Source organism: Ostrea edulis, chromosome 6 (genome assembly GCF_947568905.1).
Source record: "Ostrea edulis chromosome 6, xbOstEdul1.1, whole genome shotgun sequence".
Classification (NCBI taxonomy): domain Eukaryota; kingdom Metazoa; phylum Mollusca; class Bivalvia; order Ostreida; family Ostreidae; genus Ostrea; species Ostrea edulis.
Genome location: NC_079169.1, coordinates 28,312,000 through 28,323,545, shown reverse-complemented (window position 1 = coordinate 28,323,545; position 11,546 = coordinate 28,312,000). Strand labels below are relative to the sequence as shown.

Below are 11,546 nucleotides of genomic sequence, written 5' to 3'. Positions count from 1 at the left end.
CATACCCAGAACAAGCTCTAGTGTATTGAATCAGTTGCGAGACATAAACACCAAAATGCAGGTGATAATGAAAGGTGAAGATAATGAACAGTGGAATATTTCACATCGATTTAAATGAATTTTGCATTTCTAAATTGAGACAGGCTACTGACAACTGAATTTATGTTACAGGGGTTTCAACAGTTTCTTTTAAAGTCAGCATTTTGCAAAGTATGACGCTTTTACTTGCCAACACAGCCTGTCATTAGGTGGAATGTTATCTGACGTGTTTCCTACCATTCTTTGGTCGTTCTTTGCAGTATGAGTTTGCTACGGTTGCCTCTGTTTAAATGATCGATATATGGGGCTCCCGGCGGGTGTACATTATAAGAGCTATTACAGCAGAGATAAAATAAATCCAATCAAAGGATACGTCTATTAGGATATTATCTAACTTTAAAATAAAATTATGTTCAGTTGTTTATAAGACATATAAGGAAGCACACAATCTAACATAACCAAGATTTATTTATATTCCAAAGTGTTTTGATTGTACAATGTATACCCCGGTAACATTTTTTTCAAACTTAGCATACACAATATCAATTCTAGTTCATGTTCTATTTAGTGACCTATCCAAGCAAACCGAGTATAAAAATTGACCACCACGCGGAAAGCTCTTTATTTGCTCCTGTTGAGGCGATGGAGTGTTTTGTCAGCTAATTTTTCAGGTATGACTTCTCACTAAATATTGTTCTTATACTCACTAAGTTGAATTAAACTGTGGTGAAAAATGTTTTCTGTCAAGAAATATTTGTTTACTTAATTTTCTAGCGTTATCTATTGAGTTATGTCTGAAAACAAGCTTACCTTGAACTTCTCGTGCAATTTTACTTTTTTGAAGAAGTGTATACTTGTTATTTGATTTATCTTTATGCACATTACAAGCATACGAAACCATGTAAAGTGAAGTAAATTATAAAATTGCCTTATATAGACTCTTTTATTTCGATGAGTTGTTAACGATTGACACTTAAAGGGACACTGTTCATTTTTAATATACCACTTCTCCTTTCTGTTATGTTCATTCCAAGTGGACAAATAGATAGGATTGTCTTTTTCCGAAGATTGATATGTGACACAAATCTTTGTGAATTCACATGTAATATCTATCGGCCTATAAGAAAATCATCATTGCTGATGATCTACAGATAACTGTGCAATGCGATAAATAGATGAATGGTTATCGGATGAGACCACAAAAACCAAGGTCAGGTGTCACAGCGGATGTGGCATGATAAAGATCCCTCCCCGCCCAAAGGCTGTAAGCGCAGATGCATAGGCCTAAATTTTGCAGCCCTTCACCGGCAATGGTGCCGTTTCTATGAGTGAAATATTTTCAAGAGGGGCCTTTAGCACGACACAATCAATATCTAAATTTTTCATTATTTTGTGTATGTTTTCTCTAGACTTTTCGTTATTTTATGCATCTTGTCTCTAGACTTTTCGTTATTTTGTGCATCTTGTCTCTAGACTTTTCGTTATTTTGTGTATCTTGTCTCTAGAATTTTCGTTATGTTGTGTATCTTGTCTCTAGACTTTTCATTATGTTGTGTATCTTGTCTCTAGACTTTTCGTTATTTTGTGTATCTTGTCTCTAGACTTTTCGTTATTTTGTTTATCTTGTCTCTAGACTTTTCGTTATGTTGTGTATTTTGTCTCTAGACTTTTCGTTATTTTCTGTATCTTGTCTCTAGAATTTTCCATAAAGTATATTATGTTTGTCTTGTTTGTTCACCCATTATTTCTTTAGAATTTATCGGATTCTTTTGTTGTGCTGTTTTTGTCTTTTTACTGTCTCAATCCGTGGAATGCTGTTTGTCTAATCCGTTTGCATTGCTGATTACATCTGTAATCATCAATTTACTGAGAGTGATCTTTGTTCATGAATCCTTACCGAAAAACAATAAATTCCAAAATTTAATTCCTAAGTTGAATGAATTAGAATACACGATGCTTATTCCTCCTAGGCACATGATCCCACCTCTGGTGTGTCCAGGGGTCCGTGTTTGCCCAACTATCTATTTTGTATTGCTTGTAGGAGTTATGAGATTGATCACTGTTCGTTATCTTCACCTTGCACGATGATGAATATAACAAAACATACAGTGTAACTATGATCTAGAAACAGCACAACTTCGGATATGGTGAATAGTGGGACTATAACAAAGACACCACTCATCAAGATATATTCCCCCTTAAAATTAAGAATGCTTTGTAATGTGAAAGAGTGAAGATGATGAGCATTGTTCAATCTCCTAACTCTATAAAGAATACAATATCAAGAGTAGAGCAAACACGGACCTCTGGATATGCCAGAAGTGGGATAAGATGTTTAGAAGGAGTAAACATCTCCTGTCGACCGGTCACACTCACCGAGATATTTTGATTGGGTAAACGGAGTAATCCATAATCAAGTGTGTAAAGAACGACCTAAAATTGGTATGAAATAGTTAAAATAAATCAGAATAATACTTTTGAAAACGACAATTACGCCTCTGAACATTACTCAACGTGACAGTGTCTGAGCATTTAGGAGTTTTGTACGTTAGCAAAATGATCAACTTAGTATAGTCATTAAAAACCTATTTACAATTACCACGAACAGCTTGGTAATATTTTATAAGACTTTATCATTGATCAATTCTAAACTCTTCTCGTCATCTGATATTGTCTTCCCCCTCTACCTACTCTCAGTGTTCAGTACTTCAACCCCCCCCCCCCCCCAAAAAAAGAATCAACAGAACTGTTCGAAAATTAGTATGGTTTAGTATTGTACTGATAATCTTGAATATGCATAGAAGAAAATGTGTTTTCTATAACAATATATGAAATAGATGACCTTATAGATAAAATAATTATAAATCAATATTTGTATATATCAGATGCAGTAATGGACACGTTCCGGAGGCTGGATTATGACTGGAAGGCTCAAGGTCAACCAAAAGTGGCCCTAATTCTGCTGTGGAGATGTTTAAAGCTAGCCTGTCGTCTTATGATGATGACAGTTATTGTTTTCAAAATCCCCTACTTAGCACGAAAAATATCAGAATTCTTCAAATCGAAGTCTGGGTCGATGGTAGGAAAAGGAGCAGTAGTAACACTTTCCATGAAAACTCTTCAAACACAAATTAAAAACCATGGCACTGAGATTTTCCGACGTTCCGCCATTGTAGGGAAAGTGGCACCAAATTTGAAACTCGTGGACGTAAAGTCAAAAAAGTTGATGAAACTGTTAGACTTTCAAACACCTGGTAGGCCTCTGATTGTCAACTTTGGTAGCTGTACCTGACCTCCGTTCATGATGAAGTTTGCGATGTTCAAGCAGATTGTTTCTGATTTTTCGGACACCGCAGACTTTGTTGTTGTTTACGTCAGAGAGGCGCATCCCATTGACGGATGGAGCATTTTAGGAACCAAATACTCTCATATTTCTTCTCACACATCTCAAAAAGAACGATTAGACGCTGCTCGACTATTGTTAAACGAGGGCTGTCCGTGCCCACTACTTAGTGACACCATGGATAATGCTGGTGCCATTCAATACGCCGCCGTTCCCGAAAGGTTGTTCATAATCTATGATAACATCATCCAGTATGCAGGCCAAGGCGCAGGCCCGGAAAACTACAAACCGGAAGCTGTCATTCAGTGGCTGACCAATTATCGACGTGCAAAGTAATTTGAAATCGGATATTCATGATAGAACACTATGACAGAAAAACTTTTCCGTAAGGAACCATAGTTTTATGTTCATCTGTCATTACATATTGACTTTAACGTGTCATTCTCTAGTAATCTTCCTTGCTTTTAAGCTTTTCTTGGAAATGACGATGATGTTTGAAAGTGTAAATGAAAACTTAACTTCATCTGAAGAATGGAAATAAGACTGTTTAAAAGTGACTTGATTACAGGATTTAATTAAAATGCTAGTTACTCATTTTAACAACTTTTCAGGTTCAACGCCATCTTTAGATTATAAGGGACCACTTAGAGTGTCATCTTAAATAAAATTAAATTTCCATATTATTGCATTAGTGACCGTCCCATCATTCCTCACTTTTTCTAATATTGACACGTCAATATGTTTGACAAAGGCTTAACGAACAGTGATTAATCTCATAAATACTATAAAGAATACAAAATGTTGTCAGGGAACGCACTTATCCTTAAAAATAGCAGAGATGAGATCAGGTGTGTAGAAGGAGTAAGCATCCCTTGTTCATCGATCATACCTGCCGTAAGTTCCTTGTCGTCATTAGCCTCCGACCTAATGACAGGTTGTATATTTGTAAATTTCAAAAGCCATTACAGCAGAGATAAAATAAAGTAAATCCAATCAAAGTACATCTCTAGTAACATACTACCTAACTTTACATTCAAGTCATATTCAGCTGCTCATAAGACATATAAAGAAGAACCCAATAAAACGGAATTAAGACCTGTATTCTACAACATGCTTTTTTTTCTCAAACTTAACAAACAAAATTTGTGTAGGTTATGTTCCATTTACTGACCTATTCAACCAAACCAGGTATAAAAATCAACCACCACGCGAACAGCTCTTTATTTGCTCTTGGTGAGGCGATGGTGTGTTATGTAACCTAATTGAGACAATTAATGTTATTCTTATATTCTTTTAAGTTGAAATAATCTGTGGCGATTATACACCAATTAATTGTTTATAGTTCCCTAAATAGCTATGCCTATATGTACCTTCAGCTTAATTATCATCCATTTCTACTAATGTACAAGGGAAGTAGTTGTATGTTTTATACACACTAGTGTACGACGATCACGTAAGTTGAAGTAAATCGTAAAATTGCATTATACGGACTTTTTTCATTTCAGGAGCACTGCTCATTTTTGATACACTACTTCTACGTTCTGTCGTGTTCATTCCAATCTAGCAAATTAAAAGTATTCTCTTTTACACAATATTTCAATATCCGAATATACATGTTTTTGTCTCTCCTTCCGTTGCATCCAGTCTGGTTTTGGATTTTCGATAGATTTTTATCAATGAATTTTGTAGGGATGGCTTTTGTAATATGTAATTTAGTACATGCACATATCTGAATTTTTCTCCGAATTTTACCCCATCACATTATTTAAACACTTTTGTCGTCTCCTGCTCCGTCTATATTAGCTGCTTCATCAGACTTGCCAGATTGACAGTTGAACACGTGGCGGTGGTATATTTAGGACAAACTTTACGGAGTTTTTTCATCTCGTGTGGTAGATGTATTATCACGTGCGCTCGATATATTAAAACTTGCACTAAACTTTAATATGAAAAGGTGAAGATAACGAACAGTGATCAATTTCATAACTCTTACAAGGAATACAAAATTAAGAGTTGGGCAAACACGGACCCGTGGATATACCAGAGGTGGAATCAGGTGCCTAAAAGGTGTGAGTATTGCCTCTGTACTACATATTATATGATTACAATAGTTGTTGTTACTATTTTTTAAAATTATTACCTCACAATTTCTGGATTTCTATCACAAAAATATATTTTCACAGTTCTTTCACATAAAAATAATTTGTCTAATGGAGTGTGTTTCAACATGTGTATAAATTGCGTGTATGTATGCTGTTACTCATATACCTCTTAAAATCTGCATAATAAATTATCTCAAAGAGGTTGAACACCCTTGTAGGGCACTGAACCAAATATGACACTGTGGCATCTTAGCAAACCAAGTTTCCAAATCTCGAATCAGACACGTATGAAACGAATCTTTGTGAATTCCTGTAATCGGCCTATAAGCAAACCTTAGATATCAGTCTATTCATCGTATTGCAAAATTTAATTCATCTCAATTACGAATTTCATACTTGCCCAACTTTCTATTTTGTATTGCTTATAGGAGTTATGAGATTGATCACTGTTCGTTATCTTTACCTTTCATGCTTAAAATGAACATGCATTTATCATCTATCTGATAAACCAGGTACATTTGTATTAGATTTCCAGCATCAAGCAATTGAGTGACCAAATAAGCTGTGCGGTTTTAAGGTAATGAAAGATATATTGCATAAAAGTATGGAGAATTCAGTTCCCTGTATCATTTTTCATGTTAAAATACTGATATGTATCGATCGGTTAGGGCTATAAAACTAACAGATACAAATTACGTTGTGCACTCGACAGATTATATCGAACTATAAAGTCCAGCCATCAGCTTTATGAAAGGTGAAGACAACGAACAGTGATCAATCTATATATATCGAATGATTGATACCTTATATTTACCGATCGAGCAATCGATTTAATATATCGAGCGATATACACATCAAGTTAATCGCTGGACATATGTCGAGCATGTGTCAACATTTTAGTCCTGCGGGGATCCCGGTTAGTATACATTCTAGAGGGACGTTAAACAATATACAGCCAATCAACCTGCGTTTTACCTAAATAGAAAGAGAGAAAGGCAGTGAAAGGTGAAAATAACGAACAGTGTGATGTATTCCTTTCTTTGTTGATGATCGAATTGTGCAGTTCGATAATAGAGTGGTATATATTGCTTGCTTACAGGTCAATAAGTAGAATTTGTTATTTGTAACATCGTTATCCAAGTCATATTTGCAACATACAACCACTTTGTCCTCTTACGTCAAATCTGTTCTTCTCTCAATTTTTGAACAGATGAAGATAACGAACAGTGGTCAATCTTATAACTCTATAAAGAATACATAATTAAGAGTTGGGCAAATACGAAACCTGGACACATTAGAGGTAGGGTTAGTTGCCAAGGACGAGTAAAAATCACCTCTCCCCCCGTCAGACCTGTCGTTAACTCCATATCTCGATCAGGTAAATGGGGTAATCCGCAGTCAAAATCAGTGCATAAAGAACGGTCTATAAATTGTATGAAACATGTCAGATAGCATTTGACGCTATGACAGATTGGCAAATTAGATCGTTATAACGACAATAGAATTTGCGAAATGCGGACTTCAAACAAGACTGTTGAAACCCTTGTTACATCAACTTGTTTGTCAGTAGCCTGTCTCAATTCAAAGACTTGTCATACGCAGAACAAGCTCATGTGTATTGAATCAGTTGAGATACATAAACACAATATACTGGTGATAATGGAATATTGCTACATAAATATGGGAAGTTGATGATGGAGAAGCTGAAATCATCCCGTTTATCATAAACTTGAATTGCTATGATTAGCGTGCCATTAACATGTGGGTTTAATGTGTCCTGAGTAAAGTTAAAATAAAACTCATAAATGTGCTTTAAAAGTGCACTTCGCACTACACTGACGTCATAATATAAAAGTTCGTCACGACGTACAAATCTCTAGTTGTATCGTAGGGAAAATGTCATAATATTTTCTCGCTATTTACTACCGTTATCCAGTGCTCAAGCTGTATATGTGTAAATCTGTCAGATAATTCTTTTTCAGTTTTCTTTGATAGAATCTTATGTCTTCTATATATAGATAATGTAGTGTGTATTACAGTAATCTTAATATTACATTGTGACATTGAAATCGCCCCCGATGTGCATAGTCATTTAGAATAAGGAAAGCCAACCGTGTGTACATATCGAATTGGCACAGGTGAAAGATGACGATATTTTATTTCGATCACGACATATTCTGAAAGGTAACATGTAGTTGCATATTAAGGATTTTGATACGGAAGATGGGATTGTTTGCCCCGTTTAGAAAAGATTTGGCAGTGAATGTTGGAAAAGCCCAACATTTGAATCGAGACTATACATGTGTATATGGAAATTGATAAATATGACAGGATATTGTACCGGTCCGGATCAACTTTTAAATTCATCATATCATTGTCGACATATCAAGCCCAAACTGCAAATGATTTTGAGTACATCTTTCACCTGTGCCGTGATGATAAACAACTGACAATCTAGCAGATTAAAATAGCTATACATCCCCTGTATGACAACGTAATAGTTAAAGGAGAAGACAATCCAAAAATATTTACATTATAAATGATAGGATTAATTATATAATAACGATTTGTCATACTAGTCTGTTGATGTGTGGCCTACATAAGCTTCAGTACTAATCTGAAAACGTTACAAACTGAAATTTGAAATTTCCGCTATTTATAGGCGCATACATAAAACGTCGTCGATATATCTAAATGTCGAGTTGAAGGCTACAGCAGAGGTTCTTATTTCTCATGTATGCAAGGTGAAGATAACGAACAGTGATCAATCTCATAACTCCCACAAGGAAACGAGATCAAGAATTTGGCAAATATGGACCCCTGGACGCACCAGAGGTGAAAGGAGTAACCATCCCCCTGTCGACTGGTTACACCCGGTATCACGTTTTGAACAAATTTGTCAATGTGTTGTCAAATAGCATCATACTATTCCCGTTTTGAATTGATAATGATTTATTTAAATTTAAGTGACATTTTCCATGACTGTCTTTATGGTATGGTAATATATATATATATATATATATATATATATATATATATATATATATATATACGTTCATTCTCATGTAAAGCTTTGAATCCCGATTCGAAGCCCATCCTACCACAAGAGGCCATGATTTGATCTGATCAAATATGGATCTGCACTACATAGGAACGCTTCCATTATATTCATATGACTAATCATGGCCAATGGTTCTTAAGAGGAAGATCCATATGCATATATTTGCTCCACTATTGAGACTCCACCGTACCTCCAGGGAATATGATTTAAATCTTCAATCTTCAATCTACACAACCTGAGGATGAATGTATACGAATTAAGACTTTAAAATGATGCCACCATTCTTTTATCATTTCTTCCTCATCTCCCTTTCAAAAGATTCAAACCATTCGTTTGAACAATTTCTAATCCCGTTTGCCCAGGGATGCATTATGACAAGTTTGGTTACAATTGGTGTAGTTGTTCTCTAGAAAACGTAAGAAAAAATGCGTCAAGTTTACAGACATACGGGCAGAAAGGCGGATGACGGACAACATGTGACCAGAAAGGCTTACATGAGCTTATAACTCAGATAAACTAATAATAAAATCATAAAATCCGCAACTTAAAATAGACTTATCCATTTTGTGACCGGAAACACGAAAATATGAATGCCATAATTTACAAGTTTTATATGTGGCTGTCAGCATATACAGGTATTATCCATTTCCACTTTCATACTTAAAACTCATGGTAAATTACTAATTTCATGTGAGTTTAGTTAACTTTGTTGTTCAGAATCGATTTGTCTTTTGCTGAGGTCTTAAAATTATGACAAATATTGATAATTACAATAATATAGTAACTTTAAAATTATTGTGAAATTGATTCTATGCACTAAAAATTGAATTTCCTCAATTTTATTTGATGTTATATATGGTGTCGTGATCAACTGAATCATTGCTAAGTCCACTGAATATATCCATCAAAAGGAAAAGCCTAGTGGTATTCCATGCATCGATACAAAATATGCACCGTTGTAGACTTTCCAACTACTTGTATTTCTTTATATGCATGTAAAAAATAATGTTTTCTACATTAAATGTGAAATGGATAAAACTACATGTATCATGAATTGATATTTCTATACCTCAGATGCAGTAATGGACACGTTCCCAAGGCTGGACTATGACTGGAAGACTCAAAGTCAACCAACATTGGCCCTAATTCAGCTATGGAGATGTTTAAAGTTAGCCTGTCGTCTTATGATGATGATAGTTATTATTTCCAAAATCCCCTTCTTATCACGAAAACTTTCAGAAATCTTTAACCTCCAGGGTGCTTAGAGTTAGGAAAAGGAGTATCGTACACGTTTTCCACGAAAACCCTTCAAACACAAATTAAAAACCATTTTACCGAGATTTTCCAACGTTCCGCCTTTGTTGGCAAAGTGGCACCCAATTTACAACTCGTGGAAATAAAACTAGAAAAGGTGATGAAACTGTTAGACTTTCAGAACCTGGGAGACCTCTGATTGTCAACTTTGGTAGCTGTACTTGAGCCCCGTTCATGGTGAAGTTTGGGATGTTCAAGCAGATTTTTCGGACATCGCGGACTGTGTCGTTGTTTACGTCAGAGAGGTGCATCCTGTTGACGGATGGAGTAGTATAGGATCCAAATACTCTCGTCTTTCTTCTCACACATCTCAGAAAGAACGATTAGACGTCGCTCGAAAGTTGCTTGACGAGGGTTGTCCGTGTCCACTACTTATTGACACCATGGAGAACGCTGGCGCCATTCAATACGCGGGCGTTCCTGAAAGGCTTTTCATAATCTATAACGACATCATTCAGTATGCAGGTCAATGCGTAGGCCCGGGAACTACAAACCGAAAGTTGTCATTCAGTGGTTGACCAGATATCGACGTACAAAATAATTTGTAATCTGAAATTCATGATAAATACCATAAGAGGGAAACTTTACATTAAGAAACCATAGTTTTATATTAATCTATCATAACATATTGTCTTTAACGTGATGTAATTATGCAATCTTTGTTGCTTTTAAACTTTTTTGGGGGTATGACGATGATGTTTGAAAGTGTAAATGAAAACTAAATTCAATTTACCGGATTTCTTCTTTTCTTTATTGTTCATCCCATCATTCCTCGGCGACTGTAAATTAAATTTCTTGATATTTTAAAGTCCCATTCAAAACGAAAACTCACAGATTAGAAAGTATGCCTGATTACTTGGTCATAATCCGTTGCCAGTCAGTTTGAACCCTGTTGATTTCCACATTATGTACAAACAACATCTATGTTAATCATTTCCCTTAGAAAACTTCATGAAATAATTTGAGTTCGTCGGCCTTAATTAATTTTCAACATTCAATAAATCATTTCTACGTCTACAAGACCAAAACCTTTTAATCGTCTATGAACCTCTAACATGGGAAATATGAATAAATGCAAAAAATAAACCGGGTTCAAATTCATTGGCAACGTAATATGACTACATAAACAGGCGTCCTTTAACTGGAGCTTTCGTAAATGTTTTAAGGTATGCATTGATACAAATGTAGAGGAGAATGAAATACTGTACAAATGCCAAGACATAAATCGTACGCAGAAAAGGTTGTGTTGTTAATCGATGGTTTTTGTATATATTCGTCTTTTAAAGGGTTCTATTATGCTATAGACTTTTCCGTCTGTGTGTTAGATTTTCCGTATCCGGGTCATATCTGTCAACTCTAAGGCCTAAGGTTGCCAACCTAGGTCAGTCGATGCATTTTGGAGAGGAAGGGGGTGTCGCAAATCTAAACTATTTCACTGTGGTCTCCTTTTGGAATTTTATAACCATACATGTATCATGGCTTTGACAATGTAAGTCCAAAGACCATCTAATTTCGTCAGATGATGCATAGTAGGGGTGTTCTTGCAATTGAGAGCGTCAAGGCTTGTGACTTCAAACATGCAAACATAGAATCCGATATGCATCATGTAGTTATAGAAGGGCGCATTCACAGTAGCGATGCACTATATCAACTCTGTGGTATGTTATTTTTTCCAAAGATCAATAGT

The 11,546-nt window shown here is 35.5% G+C and overlaps 1 long non-coding RNA gene across 1 annotated transcript; it reads left to right on the top strand.

Annotated features, from left to right (window-relative positions):
• The first annotated feature begins 606 nt into the window (after positions 1 to 606).
• LOC125646174 (uncharacterized) lies at positions 607 to 4,062 on the top strand. Its single transcript, XR_007359606.2, has 2 exons — positions 607 to 710; positions 2,925 to 4,062. It is a non-coding gene; the product is annotated as an uncharacterized LOC125646174 (long non-coding RNA).
• The last annotated feature ends 7,484 nt before the right edge of the window (positions 4,063 to 11,546 follow it).